This window comes from Sphaerodactylus townsendi, linkage group LG04 (genome assembly GCF_021028975.2).
Source record: "Sphaerodactylus townsendi isolate TG3544 linkage group LG04, MPM_Stown_v2.3, whole genome shotgun sequence".
Classification (NCBI taxonomy): domain Eukaryota; kingdom Metazoa; phylum Chordata; class Lepidosauria; order Squamata; family Sphaerodactylidae; genus Sphaerodactylus; species Sphaerodactylus townsendi.
Genome location: NC_059428.1, coordinates 13,408,486 through 13,425,180, shown reverse-complemented (window position 1 = coordinate 13,425,180; position 16,695 = coordinate 13,408,486). Strand labels below are relative to the sequence as shown.

The 16,695-nt window shown below is 45.7% G+C and overlaps 1 long non-coding RNA gene across 1 annotated transcript; it reads right to left on the bottom strand.

The window, feature by feature from the left end:
* Positions 1-8,758: 8,758 nt before the first annotated feature.
* Positions 8,759-15,883, bottom strand: LOC125430919. Its single transcript, XR_007244254.1, has 3 exons — positions 15,218-15,883; positions 14,608-14,828; positions 8,759-9,499 (listed from the first exon to the last, which is right to left on the bottom strand). It is a non-coding gene; the product is annotated as an uncharacterized LOC125430919 (long non-coding RNA).
* Positions 15,884-16,695: the final 812 nt, after the last annotated feature.

Genomic DNA, 16,695 nt, shown 5'->3' with positions numbered 1-16,695 from the left:
CGTAGACAACTTGAGGGACCTAAGATCATGCAGAGCCTACTGTGTAGACGTTATTGATCTTGACGGACCCTAATCTGATTGGGGAGCTTCCAGTGACCAAAGGTTATATTATAACAAACAATGCAAAATGTTCACCTTTCATTGTAATTCTGCATAATTATTCTAGACTAGTTTTCTGTAATAATTGTTCAGGGCGGCTCCACGTGCCTGAATAGGTTGGCATTCACAAGTGACATTCTGTCTTTGATACATGAGTCTTCTATCCTTCTCAAAGCACATTATCATCCAAAATGAATCCAAAGCTGGAGGCAGTTCTGTTAAACACTTGTTGGCCATAAAGTTGTAATGAAGATGGATGCTTGAAGGTTGTAATGAAGATCTATGCTTAGGAATACTGCCTTGTTCATAAGGGCTGCTTTTGAAGCAGCAATACATCAGTCTTCTTCTGGTCATCAAGTGCATCGTACAAAATGTACTTCTCCGATCAACTGCAAGTCTTCACAATTGTCCTAAGCTGATAGTGCACTTCAACCTGCTATTGACACCAGATTGACAGCTCTTGTCTGGAGAGGCCTGAGCCATCTTCAGTTCTTTCTCATAGAATCATAGAGTTGGAAGAGACCACAAGGGCCATCAACCTCCAGCCATGCAGGAACACACAATCAAGGCACTCCTGACAGATGGCGATGTATTCTACTGTTGAACAGCCCTTACTATGAGGAAGTTCTTTCTAAGCAGTGGCGTAGGAGGTTAAGAACTCGTGTATCTAATCTGGAGGAACCGGGTTTGATTCTCCGCTCTGCTGCCTGAGCTGTGGAGGCTTACCTGGGGGATTCAGATTAACCTGTACACTCCCACACACGCCAGCTGGGTGACCTTGGGCTAGTCACAGCTTTTCCAAGCTCTCTCAGCCCCACCTACCTCACAGGGTGTTTGTTGTGAGGGGGGGAAGGGCAAGGAGATTGTAAGCCCCTTTGAGTCTCCTGCAGGAGAGAAAGGGGGGATATAAATCCAAACTCCTCCTCCTCCTCCTCTTCTTGTTCTTGTTCTTCTTGTTCTTCTTGTTCTTGTTCTTGTTCTTCTTGTTCTTCTTCTTGTTGTTCTTCTTGTTCTTGTTCTTGTTCTTGTTCTTGTTCTTGTTCTTGTTCTTGTTCTTGTTCTTGTTCTTGTTCTTCTTCTTCTTCTTCTTCTTCTTCTTCTTCTTCTTCTTCTTCTTCTTCTTCTTCTTCTTCTTCTTCTTCTTCAGTTTAGGTGCAATCTCTTTTCCTGTGCCTTGAATCCATTAGTCCTTGTTCTTGTCCCTGGAGCAGCAGAAGACAAGCGTGCTCCCTCTTCAACATGACAGCTCTTCAAATGTTTAAGCCTGGCTATCATGTCACCCCTTAACTTGCTAGAAACTTTTCTCCTTCCCAAATCTGAAGCCAGATGGGAGACCTCGTCTTCACTTCCCTTTCATCTGGGGAAGGTGTGATGGGTGCGGAGCCCACCATAGGAGCAGAGGGGTTTCACAAGAAGCATCCCTAGAACAGAAATAGGTGAGGAGGACAACCAAGATGTTAAAAGGTCTGGATTCCATGCCCTATGAGAGGTGGCTTAGGGAGCTGAGTATGTTTAGTTTGGCAAAGAGAATGTTAAGGGGTGACATGTGTAAATATTTGAAGGGATGTCATGTTGAAGGAGCAAGCTTTTTTTCCTGCTGCTCCAGAGAGTATGACAAGGAGTAATGGGTCCAAGGTGAAGGAAAAGAGATTCCATCTAAACATTAGGAGGAACTTCCTGACAGTCAGGGCTGTCCGACAGTGGAATTCACTGCCTCGGAGTGTAGTGGAGTCCCCTTCTTTGGAGGTTTTTTAAGAGAGGCTGGATGGCCATCTGTCAGGGATACTTTGATTGTGTGTTCCTGCATTGCAGAGTGTCGGGCTTGATGGCCCTTGGGGTCTCTTCCAACTCTATGGCCCCTTCTGCACATGCAGAATAATGCACTTTCAATCCACTTTCACAACTGTTTGCAAGTGGGTTTTGCTATTCCGCAGAGCTGCAAAGTGCACTGGAAGTGGATTGAAAGTGCATTATTCTGCATGTGCGGAAGGGGCCTATGATTCTATGAAATTCTCTTGCCTTGAAGACCCCATGGACGCCATAAGTCAGCTATGACTTAATGGCAAGAAAAGTGTGTAAATGCAAACAACACACTGTAGTTGGGTAGTACTAGCAAACCAGTTGGTAAACAGTGTCCTAAAATGTGTTTGGTGCTTCTTGCATTTTGGTCTTTCACTGAAGAATAGTTTGGATTTATACCTCATCTTTCTCTCTTGAAAGACTCAAGGTGGCTTACAAACTCCTTTCCCTTCCTCTCACCACAACGCACACCTTGTGAGGTAGAAGAAGAAGAGTTTAGATTCATATCCCCCCTTTCTCTCCTGCAGGAGACTCAAAGGGGCTGACAATCTCCTTGCCCTTCCCCCCTCACAACAAACGCCCTGTGAGGTGGGTGGGGCTGAGAGAGCTCCGAGAAGCTGTGACTAGCCCAAGGTCACCCAGCTGGTGTGTGTGGGAGTGTACAGGCTAATCTGAATTCCCCAGATCAGCCTCCACAGCTCAGGTGGCAGAGCTGGGAATCAAACCCGGTTCCTCCAGATTAGATACACGAGCTCTTAACCTCCTACGCCACTGCTGCTCCTGAATCTCCCACCCGGGTAGGTGGAGCTGAGAGAGTTCCAAAGAACTGTGACTAGCCCAAGGTCACCCAGCAGGAATGTAGGAGTGGGGAAACAAATCCAGTTCACCAGATTGGCATCCGTCACTCACGTGGAGGAGTGGGGAAATAAGCCTGGTTCTCCAGATTAGAGTCCACGGCTGTTAACCGCTGTAGCATGCTGGCTCTCAAGAATGAGTTTGCTTTCATGGGGAAGGGGAAGGTTAAGCCCAATATGATACCGTGGAAGGAGGAAAGGCTTCTATTGGCGTCCCCTGAGCTCAGAGACATCAGTACTCATGTACAACAACAACTGTTACTGAAGAATGTGTCTGCGCAACATCTGGGGAGTGCAAGGTGAAGGATGTGAGCAGAATGAGGCTTCTGATGTTTAGCAAAATGTATGCACCATGAGATCAAAATAAAACCAGGGAATGAAACCTTTTGGCCTGCCTGCAAGATGGTGCTGAAACAGCATTTCGAAAGGGTGAGCCACATCACAACGAAACGGAGAAGCGCATCGGAGTCGGTCGACAAATATTTCAACTTGTCAACAGGAGGGGAAGCTGAAACAGGACGGTCGGCTGGTCCTTAATTGGTTGGAGGGAAGAAGTGAACAAATGGATGAAGGGCGTGCCGAACGACTTTTATTGCCTGCAGAGAATAACGCTGCATCTGCAAGAAGGAGGCTAGATGAATTCATGGATTCTAAACTATGCATGGATTCTAAACTGGAGAACCAGGTTTGATTCCGCACTCCCTTTCCTGTTGTTCTAGAACAGTGGTGGCGAACCTTTGGCACTCCAGATGTTATGGACTACAATTCCCATCAGCCCCTGCCAACATGGCCAATTGGGGGCTGGCAGGGGCTGATGGGAATTATAGTCCATGAACATCTGGAGGTTCACCACCATAAGAACATAAGAACATAAGAACAAGCCAGCTGGATCAGACCAAAGTCCATCTAGTCCAGCTCTCTGCTACTCGCAGTGGCCCACCAGGTGCCTTTGGGAGCTCACATGTAGGATGTGAATGCAATGGCCTTCTGGTCTAGCTTCTACTGGTCTAGCTTCTACTGATAATATTGCTTCTATACGTGACATCTTTATTTGATTCTAAGCAGAACTTTAAATCTTCCACTTAATGAATGTTTAACTTCAGGTAAAATTATACCCAGAGATATTGCTCCATGGAGGAATATGCGTTTGAGAGTATATGCCTGGAATGCCATGTCGGCAGAAACAGTAAACACAACAAGAGATCCCTGTTATATCCAGCTAATTCCATTTCCTTACAAAACAGTTCCAATTGGCCATGCTGGCAGGGGCTGATGGGAATTGTAGTCCATAACATCTGGAGTGCCAAAGGCTCGCCCCCACGGCTCTAGAACCCTGGGCCATCCACTGAAGGGTGGGAGATTCAGAACAGACAAAAGGAAATACTTCTTTGCGCCGTCAACTTTGCATAGTTCAATTGTGGGACTCACTGCCAACCTGGAAGACTTTCAGGGGGACTGGACAAATTCATGGAGGCCAGGGCTATCCGTGGTTATCAGTCATGAGAGATATCTATTCCCTCTAGCTGCTCAAACTCACGGCCCTGCAGATGTTATGGACTACATCATGCTGGCAGGGGATGATGGGAACTGTAGTCCATAACATCTGCAGGGCCGTGAGTTTGACACTTGTCTAGCACCACAAGCAGTATGTCTCTTTTTATCATTTACTGAAGAGCACAGACAGGAGTTTTGACTGTGCTCCTTTTGTGTCCTGGGTAGTGATTGGAGTTTTTATGTAGATATCTATCTGTGTGGGTACCTTTTCTGCAGACTGTGTGGTCCAATTGTTGGTTGAGTTTGCGGATGGTAGTTTCCCCTCATTTTCTTTTCCCATAGTAAATTGGAGGTTTGGGTGCGTATTGTTAATATGGTCCAGAAACTTGTCTAGACTTTCTTCTCTGCGGTTTCAAATTGTGAACATGTCATCCACAAAACAAAACCAGGAAGTGGGCTTTTTTGGTGCTGTTTCCAGGGCTTGTTTTTCAAAGTGACCATTTAAAAATTGGCTATTACAGGGCTGAGAAGTCTAACCATGGCTACCCCATCTCTCTGTTCATAAAATTCATTATCCCGTTGGAAGTAGCTTGTAGGGAGGCAATGTTGAAACAGGGCTGTGATGTCCTTAGGGAAAATCCGTTTAATGAGTGTGATGGTGTCTGCCATGGGGACATTGGTGAATAGGGAGATCACATCAAAGCCAATCAGTTTTTCATTATACAGAAGAAGAAGGTAGTAAACAGAAAAAACCCCAAGATAAATAACACAAGAATAATAAACAGAAAAAGACCAAATCATAAGACTGTAACACCACAACTGAATGGAACTTAATATTCTAACAAATTAACATATAACCACAATTCCTTCTATCTTCTTTTATCCCATCTAGCATTCTATTCTTAGATGATTTCATTAACACCCATTGATATTTGTCAATTTAACAAATACCTTAGCATATTTATGTTATTGATTTCGCCTCATACTGATGCTTCCTGCTCCTCCTCAAACCCAGAGTTTAGCTTTCAGTTTACAAAGTTTGTCAATTTCGCCTTTGTAGCATATTCTCTTACTTTATCCTCACAACTTTCCATGTTTGGGCAACTCTCAGTCTTTCAGCTATTAACTCTCTGGCAGCCATTAACATATACCAGTGGTGGCGAACCGATGGCATGGGTGCCAGAGGTGGCACTCAGAGCCCTCTCTGTGGGCACGTACAAACAGAGTGCCCCCCCCACACACACATCTAGGCTGGCCTGGGCCGCTGGGCTCGATTATTAGCATTAAACCTAAGACCTAGTTTTGGGGAAGCAGTGTAGGTAACCCTGTTAAGCGCTGTTAAACCCCACTGATTTTCATGCGAAGAACTAAAGCACGATCCTTTACCTGGGAGTAAGCTTGGTTGCTGGAAATGGGACTTGCTTCTGAGTAAACCCTCCTAGGGTCGTGATTCACCCGTTGGAAGAGTTGCATGGTAACTTCAAAGCAAAGCCACCAACTACCACCAAGCTTACTCCTGAATAATGCACGCGTTGGAGCTAACCGTTTTTCCTAAACTAAAATCTATGGCACGGGTGCCAGAGGTGGCATTCAGGTTAAATTGCCATGTTGGCACTTTGCGATAAATAAGTGGGTTTTGGGTTGCAATTTGGGCACTCGGTCTCGAAAAGGTTCGCCATCACTGACATATACAAACATAATTCCTTACGTTTCTTTTGAAGAAGAAGAAGAGTTTGGATTTATACCCCACCTCTCTCTCCTGTAAGGAGACTCAAGGTGGCTTACAAGCTCCTTTTCCTTCCTCTCCCCACAACAGACACCTTGTGAGGCAGGTGGGGCAGATAGAGTTCTGAAGAACTGTGACTAGCCCAAGGTCACCCAGCAGGAATGTGGGAGAGTGGAAACACAACAGATTCACCAGATAAGCCTCTGCCATTCAGGTGGAGGAGTGGGGAATCAAGCCCAGGGGAATCCACGTGCTCTTAACCACTATACCCCGCTGGCTCTCTTTTGGAAAGTTCTCAGGAAGAATACATGTGTCAAAGGTGATGTATTGGGTGACTCATGTTCACCAGTACCCAAGAACAACTTTCCCTCTGTCTGAGTCATTTTTGTAATTATTTGCCTTTTCTTTATATAATACATAGCATCACACACAACTGGACCGTATCTTTTAAAATAAATGTATATATAAAGAATTGTTTCTCTTTTGTTTGGGATCAGTGCTGGAGGTGGAGGGACACACCAGCAAAGTCAAGTTAGGGATATTCCAGATTTTTGACACGCTGAGCCCCAGAGGTTCACCTCACTGAATTAGGCTGTAGGCAGAGGTGGGATCCAACCAGTTCTCACCACTTCTCTAGAAGTGATTACTAATGTTTTCTGAGTGCCGAGAAGCGGTTACTAAAGCAGCCTCCCTGCCCAATAGGGACTGGAGGTGCGTGTGTGTGCGGCGCTGGCCACTGTTTGAATCCCACCACCATCGGAACCTGTTATTAAAATTTTTTGGATCCCACCACTGGCTGTAGGTGGTGTGAAAGGCCTGAACCTAAAGCAGATGTTAGCAGTGGTGGGATCCAAAATTTTTAGTAACAGGTTCCCATGGGGGTGGGATTCAAACTGGTGTAGCGCCAATGGGGATGGGTGGGGCATTCCGGGGGCATGGCCAGGCATTCCAGAAGCGGGGCATTCCGGGGTGGGGCTGTGGCAAGGACACAGCCGCTACGCCGGTCCTTGGGCGGGAAACGAATGCACGCAGGCGCAGGCTGCCACGCACGCCGGTGCACCTCCTGCTAGACTGCTTCAAGTTCTGCACGCTACTGCTGAGAGGAGGGGCGTAACTAAGGCAAAAATCACGTGGCAAAATCACCCATTAGTAACCCCCTCTCGACACACACAAACAATTAGTAACCTACTCTGGGGAACCTGTGAGAACCTGCTGGATCCCACCTCTGGATGTTAGTCAGAGCAGACATTACTGACTCTGATGTACGAACGGCCTGACATAGCTTCATGTGTTCAGATATGTATTGAAGCTGAATTGAAATTACAAGGCACCGGGATGACGACTCTTTTTCTTTTTCCTTTGTGAATGAATATATGTGCTAAAAACTGTTCATTTCTCCCATTCTTTCCGAGGTATATATCACTGCCACTAGGAATTTAATTCCAAACCGCGTTTTAATTTTTTCCCCCTGAAAGTATTGTGTCTGAGCTCTGAGGCACTTTCGAAGGTCTTTGTGGTACTGAGGAAGAAACCCTCTTCAGTGACTGGTGTTGGATTCCAGTTTAATTTGAACAAATTACAATTTTATATATTTCCTTTAGCTTAATGGTTACAAGAAGTAATTTATCTTATCTCTGCAATGAGGAAAACAATTTGAGGCAATTTCTGGCTGAGGTGTCTTTTACTTCACATAAATTCTACTCTCTCTCCCGCTCTCTTTCTTATTATCCCTGTGACCATATTAGGATTTAACTCCATTTTCTCCTGGGCCCTTCACAGTGTCAGTGGCTAACTGCCTATACAGCTTAGGGGACAGATTGGTGGCGAACCTTTGGCACTCCAGATGTTATGGACTACAATTCCCATCAATTGCACAATTGGCCATGATGGCAGGGGCTGATGGGAATTGTAGTCCATAACATCTGGAGTGCCAAAGGTTCGCCACCACGGGATTAGAAGAACATAAGAACATAAGAAAGAGCCTGCTGGATCAGACCAGAGTCCACCTAGTCCAGCACTCTGCTACTCACAGTGGCCCACCAGATTGGTCCTTGGGGGGGTGAGAGACAGGGGGAGGGGGGAGGGGGCTTCTCAAGGGCTTGCTGATGCCACAAAGGGCCCAGATTGGTCTTTAGGGGAGTGAGAGAGGGGCCTCTCCCAGATGTGCATATGCTGCACAAGCCCCTGGTTTTGTCCTGGGGGGGGAGATGAGGGGACAAGGAATGGTGGGGCTCTGCTGGGCCCTGTGCAGCATCGGTGGCTAACTGCTGATGCCCCACAGAGCCTGGCTTGCTGCTGGGTTGGGAAAAGGCAGGTGGGGGAGTGGATGGAACATCTGATAACCTTTCAACCAATGGGCACTTCAGAAGTCCTGCATGCCCATTGGCTGGGGGAGTTTGTCGTTGGATGTTCCAAACCCTTCGCGGATTATGTATAAGGATAGGAAGGATTCCAGTCAGAAATCTGGCTTCTGTTAGGTCTCGAACCTTGACTCAATAAATGGACTCTGTATGGTTGATCAGCAGTGTTTATTGATAGTTATCGGAGCACCCAGCTTGTTGAAGCCCGTTCTGAGGAGACTGGGTTTTGCTACTTCCTTTATTCCGATGTTAATCCCCTCTCCCATTTCCCCAAGGAATGTGAAAAAGAGTTAGTTTGGAGCCGAGGCGCCCCAAGGTCGGCAATAGATAGAGATAGAGCCACCTGGCATCCTGCCCCCACAAAACAACAGAAACATCCCATTTCCCACGAGACCAAAGTGTCAGGGGAAAGCCTAGTTATCTACTTGGCATGTGAAGCCATAAAGCCAAGATCAAGGAAAGAATGTCCCAGGATGGCAGTGATAACATATAGCAGGCTGGTTACACATACCTTTTGGCAATTAAACTGAGCTAGGAATCATTTCGATCAACTAGATACAACCCCCCTAACAGTTTCTAGGCTATTATCACACTGTTCTCTCTTTACTTCGGCCCCTTCTCACTGTCTTTCCTCCAGTTGATTGGCTGACTCTCATTCAACCCCCCCCCCCACTCACTGCCTCTCTCAAGTGTCAACCAATCACTTCTCTCATCCCTCTTTCGCCCACCATTCTACAACTTACCTGTCTTTTAAAGACACAAACATGCAGGCACAGGTACATTTTGTGAAATAATGTTCTTGCCCTTTAAATGATTTCTCTTTTTGGTGAAGGGAGATTAAAATTTATGTAGTATTCATTTGTGGCCCTTTCCTTACACTTATTTCAACAGTACTTTTCTTTCTAGTACCTGGCATTTGGTTGGTAGTATTTGGAGCTTTGGAGTAACCATCTTCACAACTCCCTCTTGACTGTCATTTCCTTTTTAAAAAGTTGATCATCCTAGGATCAGTGATGTCATCAACTTCAGACTTCACTCAGAGCCAAGGAAGCGAATGCCCTCGTTCAGAATTGGCTTTATTTGCTCTTGAGGGAATTACCAGGTGGATAAAACTCCTGATGAGCTGCATGAAAATGTCACTCTAGGAAGAAAGTCTTATCCTTTTCCTGTAATATTAATAATATTAATAATCAATAATCATTGTAATATTAATAATATAAATAATCAATAATCATTGTATATAAAAAAATTAAGTGTTCCTGGGAAGACCAGCTTTGAAAGAGAAAAGTACCTAGGGCAGGGGTGTCCAACTCTGGCACTTTAGATGTTCGTGGACTACAATTCCCGTCAGCCAATTGGCCATGCCAGCTAATGGGAATTGTAGTCCATGATCATCTGAAGTGCCAAAGTTGAACATCTCTGGTCTAGGGTGAAGAAATGTGAATGAGTGGCAGAAGTGGTACAATCTTTCTGGCCCTCAAACTTCCCCCTTCTTTCACATCAAAAACCTGCCAGCCCAGCAAACCTTTGTCACAGTTTTCAATATTTGTAATCTTTACTCTGAAAATGTTGCAGAATTCTTATAAGTCTCATTCTGCAAGGAAGCTGTTCTGTGTACGTGGCCACCTCTAAGGCCCCTTCTGCACATGCAGAATAATGCACTTTTAATCCACTTTCACAATTGTTTCCAAGCGGGTTTTGCTGTTCTGCACAGTAAGATCCAGCTGCAATGTGCATTGAAAGTGGATTGAAAGTGCATTATTCTGCCTGTGCGGAAGGGGTCTAACTTTGGTTGACTCCTAACTTAGTTCTTTCGGAGCTGTGACGTTTTCTTCAGGATAGCTCTGTCCTGTCTGAGGTCTGGGTGGGAAGAAAGCTCCAAGGCTTTTGGCTGCTGAGCTATTTCCAGCCAGACTAGCAGATTCTGCCCCTGCAGTGGACTCTATCCTGCCAGCAGCAGTCTGAATAATGAGCCCAGTGTACTCATCTAGTCAGAATGGCTCTCGGTCTTTTTAAAATATGGCCCTCTTTGGGGTATGAGCTAAAAAACAATTACTGAAAGAGAACTTCCTGGCTCCCTTTCCATTTGTATTTTGAATGAGAAATATTTCTCGTTCGGAGGAGAATCAGACACGTTCATTTTTACAGAAACCTGTACCTCTGAGATCCAGCAGAGGTTTAGAATCCACTAGAATGTTAAGCATAGGTTATGCCTTCCCTCCCTCCCTCCCTCCCTCCCTCCCTCCCTCCCTCCCTCCCTTCCTTCCTTCCTTCCTTCCTTCCTTCCTTCCTTCCTTCCTTCCTTCCTTCCTTCCTTCCTTCCTTCCTTCCTTCCTTCCTTCCTTCCTTCCTTCCTTCCTTCCTTCCTTCCTTCCTTCCAGGATTATTGTCTTGATTTTCAACAACGACAAAACACTTTTCAAAGTCGGTCAGAAATCTTCCTAAAACAATAGAAGTGGAATATAACTTTAAACAAACAGCTTTTTTAAAAATCCATCAACTGACCAAATTTGTGATTGCCAAAACAAATAGCGTTGAACTTAAAGCGTGAAAGGCTAGCTTAAACTATTGCTTTTCACTTTGGCTGACAGGAAAATCTGGGCTAATTTCTTCTTCTTCTTCTTCTTCTTCTTCTTCTTCTTCTTCTTCTTCTTCTTCTTCTTCTTCTTCTTCTTCTTCTTCTTCTTCTTCTTCAACATCATCATCATCATTATTAAATTTGGTATACTACCCACCCCTGGAGGGCTCTGGGCGGTGTACAAGATAAAACTAATACTGAAAGGTTTGAGGCCAGCCAAGCCTAAAAAACAAGGACTGTATATATAGGGATACAAGGCAATGAGGTATAAGCAGTTAGTTTGAGTATAATTTCAATAGATACTTCATAAAGCGTTCATAAAGATACTCAAACTAACTGCTTATACCTCATTGCCTTGTATCCCTATATATACAGTCCTTGTTTTTTAGGCTTGGCTGGCCTCAAACCTTTCAGTATTGGTTTGACTGTATATATTTGCTGATCTGTTCAAGATAAAACTAATACAGTAACCAATACAGAGATAAAACCAATACAACAAAACACAATCCATAATTAAAAGTGCATTAAAAAATTACAGGATCCACATCACACAAAACCTTTTAGGCTTCTAGGCATTTAGACTTCTAGATGGTAGGTCCCCCCCCCCCTTTTAGTTACCTGGAAGCCCTCTGGGGATGGCGCCGTGGGGCAGTCACGGCCCTGTCCCCAGCCGCCTCAGGATCTGGATCGGGCTGTTAGAGACGCTTGCAGTTTACCAATAACCAGGCCAGGGACCAGATTTCGAAAGCTTCCTGGGCAATTTCAAACATCGCAGCATAATGGATGTAACAGGGCAAGCCTTAACTTGCAAAAGCAATCATTTCCCTCCCGAAAATAACAGGATACAAATGTGAGAGAGCAGGCTTCTATGAATCAGCTTATACTTCAGGACATTTTCTCTGGAAGAGTCTCTGCTTAGGTCTCAGGGGTTGCCTGCATATGAAAACGGAGGCTGGGATTTGATGTTGCCTTAATGGACTGGTTGGCAGCGGCAGCCAGAAACGCTGTTGTCTGCGGAGTGTTTCCTTCAGGCTGTTGTTCTGTTTGGGAGTCACACTTGGGTAATTTCCTAGAGTGCCATGTCGCTTGGTGTATGAAATTGTTCTCTTTTTGACTTGGGCGAGGCTTGGGTTTCTCTGTTGTTTCCTGTCATTTGAGCAGCATCGGATTTGTTCATTTCAGGAAGCGTAAAATGCATCTAGTCAGACCGAAGGGCCTGAAAGCCACAGGAAATCCTGCACTCACAGTAAATTAGAGCTGTGCCAAAAAATAACTTGGGTTTGGGATTTGGGAGCAGCATTTTGGCAGAATACAAATCGCAGTCATTCGGCTTTTCCATTCATGTTTGGTATTACCGTTTCTCTCAGGCTCGTTCCGCGCAGCGTATTTATAACGAGTCGCGATCATTATAAATGAACTCGTTTCCCCTTTTTATTAATGGAAAATGAATTCATTTATAACTATTGCGACTCGTTATAAATCGGCTGTGCGGAATCCGCTTTAGGGAGCCCGTGTGGTTTAATGGTTAAGAGCAGCAGATTCGGATATGAAGGACCAGGTTTGATTCCTCGCTCCTCAACATGAAGCTTGCCGGGTGATCTTGGGCCAGTCACAGTTCTCTCTGAACTCTCTTGGCCCCACCTATCTCAGTAGGTGCCTGTTGCGGGGAAAGGAAGAGAATGTGATTGTAAGCCCCTCTGAGGCCCCTTCCGCACACGCAAAATAATGCGTTTTCAAACCACTTTCACAACTGTTTGCAAGTGGACTTTGCTCTTCCGCACAGCTTCAAAGAGCACTGAAAGCAGTGTGAAAGTGCGTTATTCTGCACGTGCGGAATGAGCCTGAGACTCCTGAAGGTAGAGACAAGCAGGGTATAAAAGACAACGGTTATTGTTGTGGTTGTTTAAATACAGGTGGACATTTTGCTTCTCAACTTTGGGTTCTGTGCCAGTTTTGCTGGGACAGAAAACCCTTTTCAGAAACCCTAACAAGTTGCCAGTAGATCGTAGTGAATTATGCTTATTCAACACTGGCATGGATAACTTAAGTTTGGAGAGAAGTAGAAAAATTTTACTTCTACTGCAATATTTGCTGCATTGGGCAAGAAAAAGAGGGGGGGGATCTTATTTTGTGATCGTTTCTAAAGACAGATGGCCAAATGTACTGCGCATTATTAGGTTTTGATGCTGGGAAATAACCACGACGTCTAGATTTCCTGCTTTTGACTTGGTGTTGATTTTTTTTTGCCAGCATGGCAAATCCTATAGGCTCATTCCACACATGCAGAATAATGCACTTTCAAACTGCTTTCAGTTCAGGGAGCAGCAGTGGCGCAGGAGGTTAAGAGCTCGTGTATCTAATCTGGAGGAACCGGGTTTGATTCCCAGCTCTGCCGCCTGAGCTGTGGAGGCTTATCTGGGGAATTCAGATTAGCCTGTACACTCCCACACACGCCAGCTGGGTGACCTTGGGCTAGTCACAGCTCTTTGGAGCTCTCTCAGCCCCACCCACCTCTCAGGGCGTTTGTTGTGAGGGGGGAAGGGCAAGGAGATTGTCAGCCCCTTTGTGTCTCCTACAGGAGAGAAAGGGGGGATATAAATCCAAACTCTTCTTCTTCTTTGAAGCTGTGCGGAATAGCAAAATCCACTTGCAAACAGTTGTGAAAGTGGTTTGAAAACGCATTATTTTGCATGTGTGGAAGGGGCCGTAGACATCTGCTAGTGATGTAAGATGCTTTTTACGTTTTGATCTAGCTCCAGCTGAAGTGGTGAACCCGCGTTTCGGCTGTGTTGCACCAGACTCCCAGGACTGAATGTGTAACAAAATCCGTGCATGCAGAAAGCTAGCACCTCAGGTTGTAGACTAATCTCTCCCTTGCAAGCTGTTTTCCATGTGCGGGGATCTTTTATTTTGGGTACGGCAGGTTATTTAGCAGTGTGACCTCTCTGCTTGTACTCTGAAGTAGCACAGCCCAGATCTAAGTTTTCCCCTATGACAGCACTAGACTTCAGGGGCACCCTTGTGAATGAAGTTTTTTGCCTCTCGGTTCAGTTGCCTTTCTGTGGCAGCCATTTGAACGCGGTCCATTCAGAAATAGAACTTGCCTGTGCGTTTTCCATGTCCCACCCCTTCATGGCTTTTATTTTTAGCAACATGTATTCCATCACCGTTTAAAAGCCATCGGTTATCAGCGGCAGATCTTGGAATTTCTTCCTCTCTTTCCCTCCCGCCCCCTCTCCCTGCCTTTTATAACCAGCTTGCTGCCTTCCCTTGCTAAAGGATAGCGAATAATAGGCCGCCCTGCCTTCCCTTAATAGATCCGCTTGCTGTCGTGAACTTGCAGCCAGAGAATCGTCCTTAAGGTGGTTCGGCGCGGTCCCTAAACTGATACTGTCCCTGCAGGCGGAACATGTTGAATCTGTCTTGGGCTAGCCGGGTGACGTTGCTTCTGCCAAAAGGAGCGCCGCATCTTCCGCACGGCGAGACAGAAACATCCCAGACAGCGCAGTCAACCTCAGAATAGCCAGGAGAGACCCCTTTCTTTTTCCCCGCTTCTCTCCCCCACCTTCCCCGACACACATTATTGCAACATTTATTCCCTTTTGCAAAAAAAAAAAGGCTGGAAAGACATGAGCCCCAGATGCAGCCGGGCAGTCGAAGCCCACCCGGCTGCTTTAACAGATTTAAAATCCTCACCTTTTTCCCCCTCCGGGCGAGCTCTGCCTCTTCTTCCTCCTCCTCCTCACTCCCACGCTTGGTATTAAAAAAAAATGCTGGAAATGAAAAGCAGCCGAGGTCTCTCTCTGAGTTGCTGATCCCCGAAATCGCCACTAATTGCCCAGCATCATGTTCTGGGCAGGCAGAGAGAAGAAGAGGGACATGTAGATTTCATTCAGTGCCTTCAAGACATGTCTTTTCTGTAGTCAGGGAGAGAGAGAGAGAGAGTGTGGAGAGAGAGAGAGGGGGAGAGAAAAAAACCCAGAGATCAATGCATTTGAAACTGACAGAGAGAAGGAATGCTTCTTGGTAGCACATGCTGAGGATCGTGTGTGTGGTGTGAGTGTGAGTGTGAGTGTGTAGATGGTTTGTGCAGAGCAGCGAAGCCGAATCCCGATCCTTATGCTCCTTGTTTACTGAGATGTTCTTTGCATGTTACTGTGCCCTCCGGACTAACGTGAAGGTAAGAGCGGACCAGAGAGCAATTTGACCAAAAGAAAAGAAATGTGCGTTGTGTCTTTCTCTTCTTTCTTTTTCTCATCAAGAACCCCCCACCCCCACCCCAAGCAGCTGCAGAAAAAATGTCTACCTTTGTGTTTCTTGGTATTCCGCGATTGCTGCCTGCCAGGGCACATTATTACAGGTGGTTGGGAAGGCTTTGTTTTATCGTTGTCTGCCTTGGCTTAATTGGAGAGACGGAATTTGCAGTCTGATGACCTCCGGCGGGGGGAAGAGGTTTGCAGCTTGAGCGGTAGTTTTGCATGGCTGAATTGTAGGCGAAGATTCCCCCCACCACCACCACCCTTGAAAAGTGTCCCAGTAGGCCTGGAACAAGGCTCCAAAGGTTCCTGTTCGGTGCCGCTATCCCTCGAGGCTGAAAGCGCAGGAATCAGAATGCACAGGACCTGGCTTCCTGGTTTCCTCCAGTGATGCGAGCTTGCTTGTTTTCATGCTGACAGTCTGTCTGCAAAGCCGGGGAGCTGTCTGCTGTAGCTAGACTCTTGCGCCGATCCAGTTCCGACTTGCCACTCTAAATGCACTCTAGCCAAATGCGAAACAGTGCCCGAGGATATCTGCTGGGCATCTATGTCTATGCAAAAATGTCTACATTTTAAAACAATCTTTCTGGCTTCCTTCGTTATGTCACTGCTGTTCAGCCTTCCCATCCCCTAGTGACATGTGCTATTTTTTTGTGCTTAATTGGAGCCCCCCTACCCCGAAAGTTCAGTGTCAAAGTTGCCAAATTTCTCCCCTCCTTGGCAGCTGAGGACAAACCGAGTTGAAATGATCACCGACATTCCGCTGCTCCGCTGTGAAGCAGGCAACTGGGCCAGCCAGCCGTAGGAATAGAGTTGCATAATTTAAATGAATTACAGTCTCCTGGCAGCCCATTGGGGAAGTATTGCCGGTGTTCCCGTTATGTCAACCATGGAGGATTGTCTGTGCAAGCATGAAAATCCACATCAAAGGGAGGCAGATACCTGAGCTCGATTTTGTTTTAGAGCTGAAGGAGGATTTGTGAAATGTATCTGGTCCCTCCGCTCGATGTTGCTGGGAAAGTTTGGTTTTTCTGCCTACATGTTTGTGTGTGGGGATGTCGCTGATACAAATAAAGAGACTGAAGGTACACATCCCTTGGAGATTTTGATCGGTGGACATGTCAATTACGTCAGTCAGGAAGAACATCCAAAACTTGGTGGCAGTTAAGATTGACTTCCGGGCAAATTTTTGTGAATGGCCAGATACTTGGAGGCAGATCGCTGAATGTGACCATCTCCTAATTGCAGTTCCATTCATTCACAAGTGACTGGAAAGTGGGGAAATGCATGTTATCTATTTCTGAACAGTCATTGCATTCTTCTTGAATTTAAACATGAATGTCAACATTCCCCAAGTCTTCGGACATTTGTTGAAACATGTAAGGGTTAATGTGGAGTGGCGGTTGTAGCATTTGTATAAAGGAAAGGAGAATTTAAATTAATTAATAGACGATAGCGGGAAATCTTGCGCCTTATCTGGGCAATATATATTGTTACCCAATGGTGCCAGACAATGTGCATTGATTTT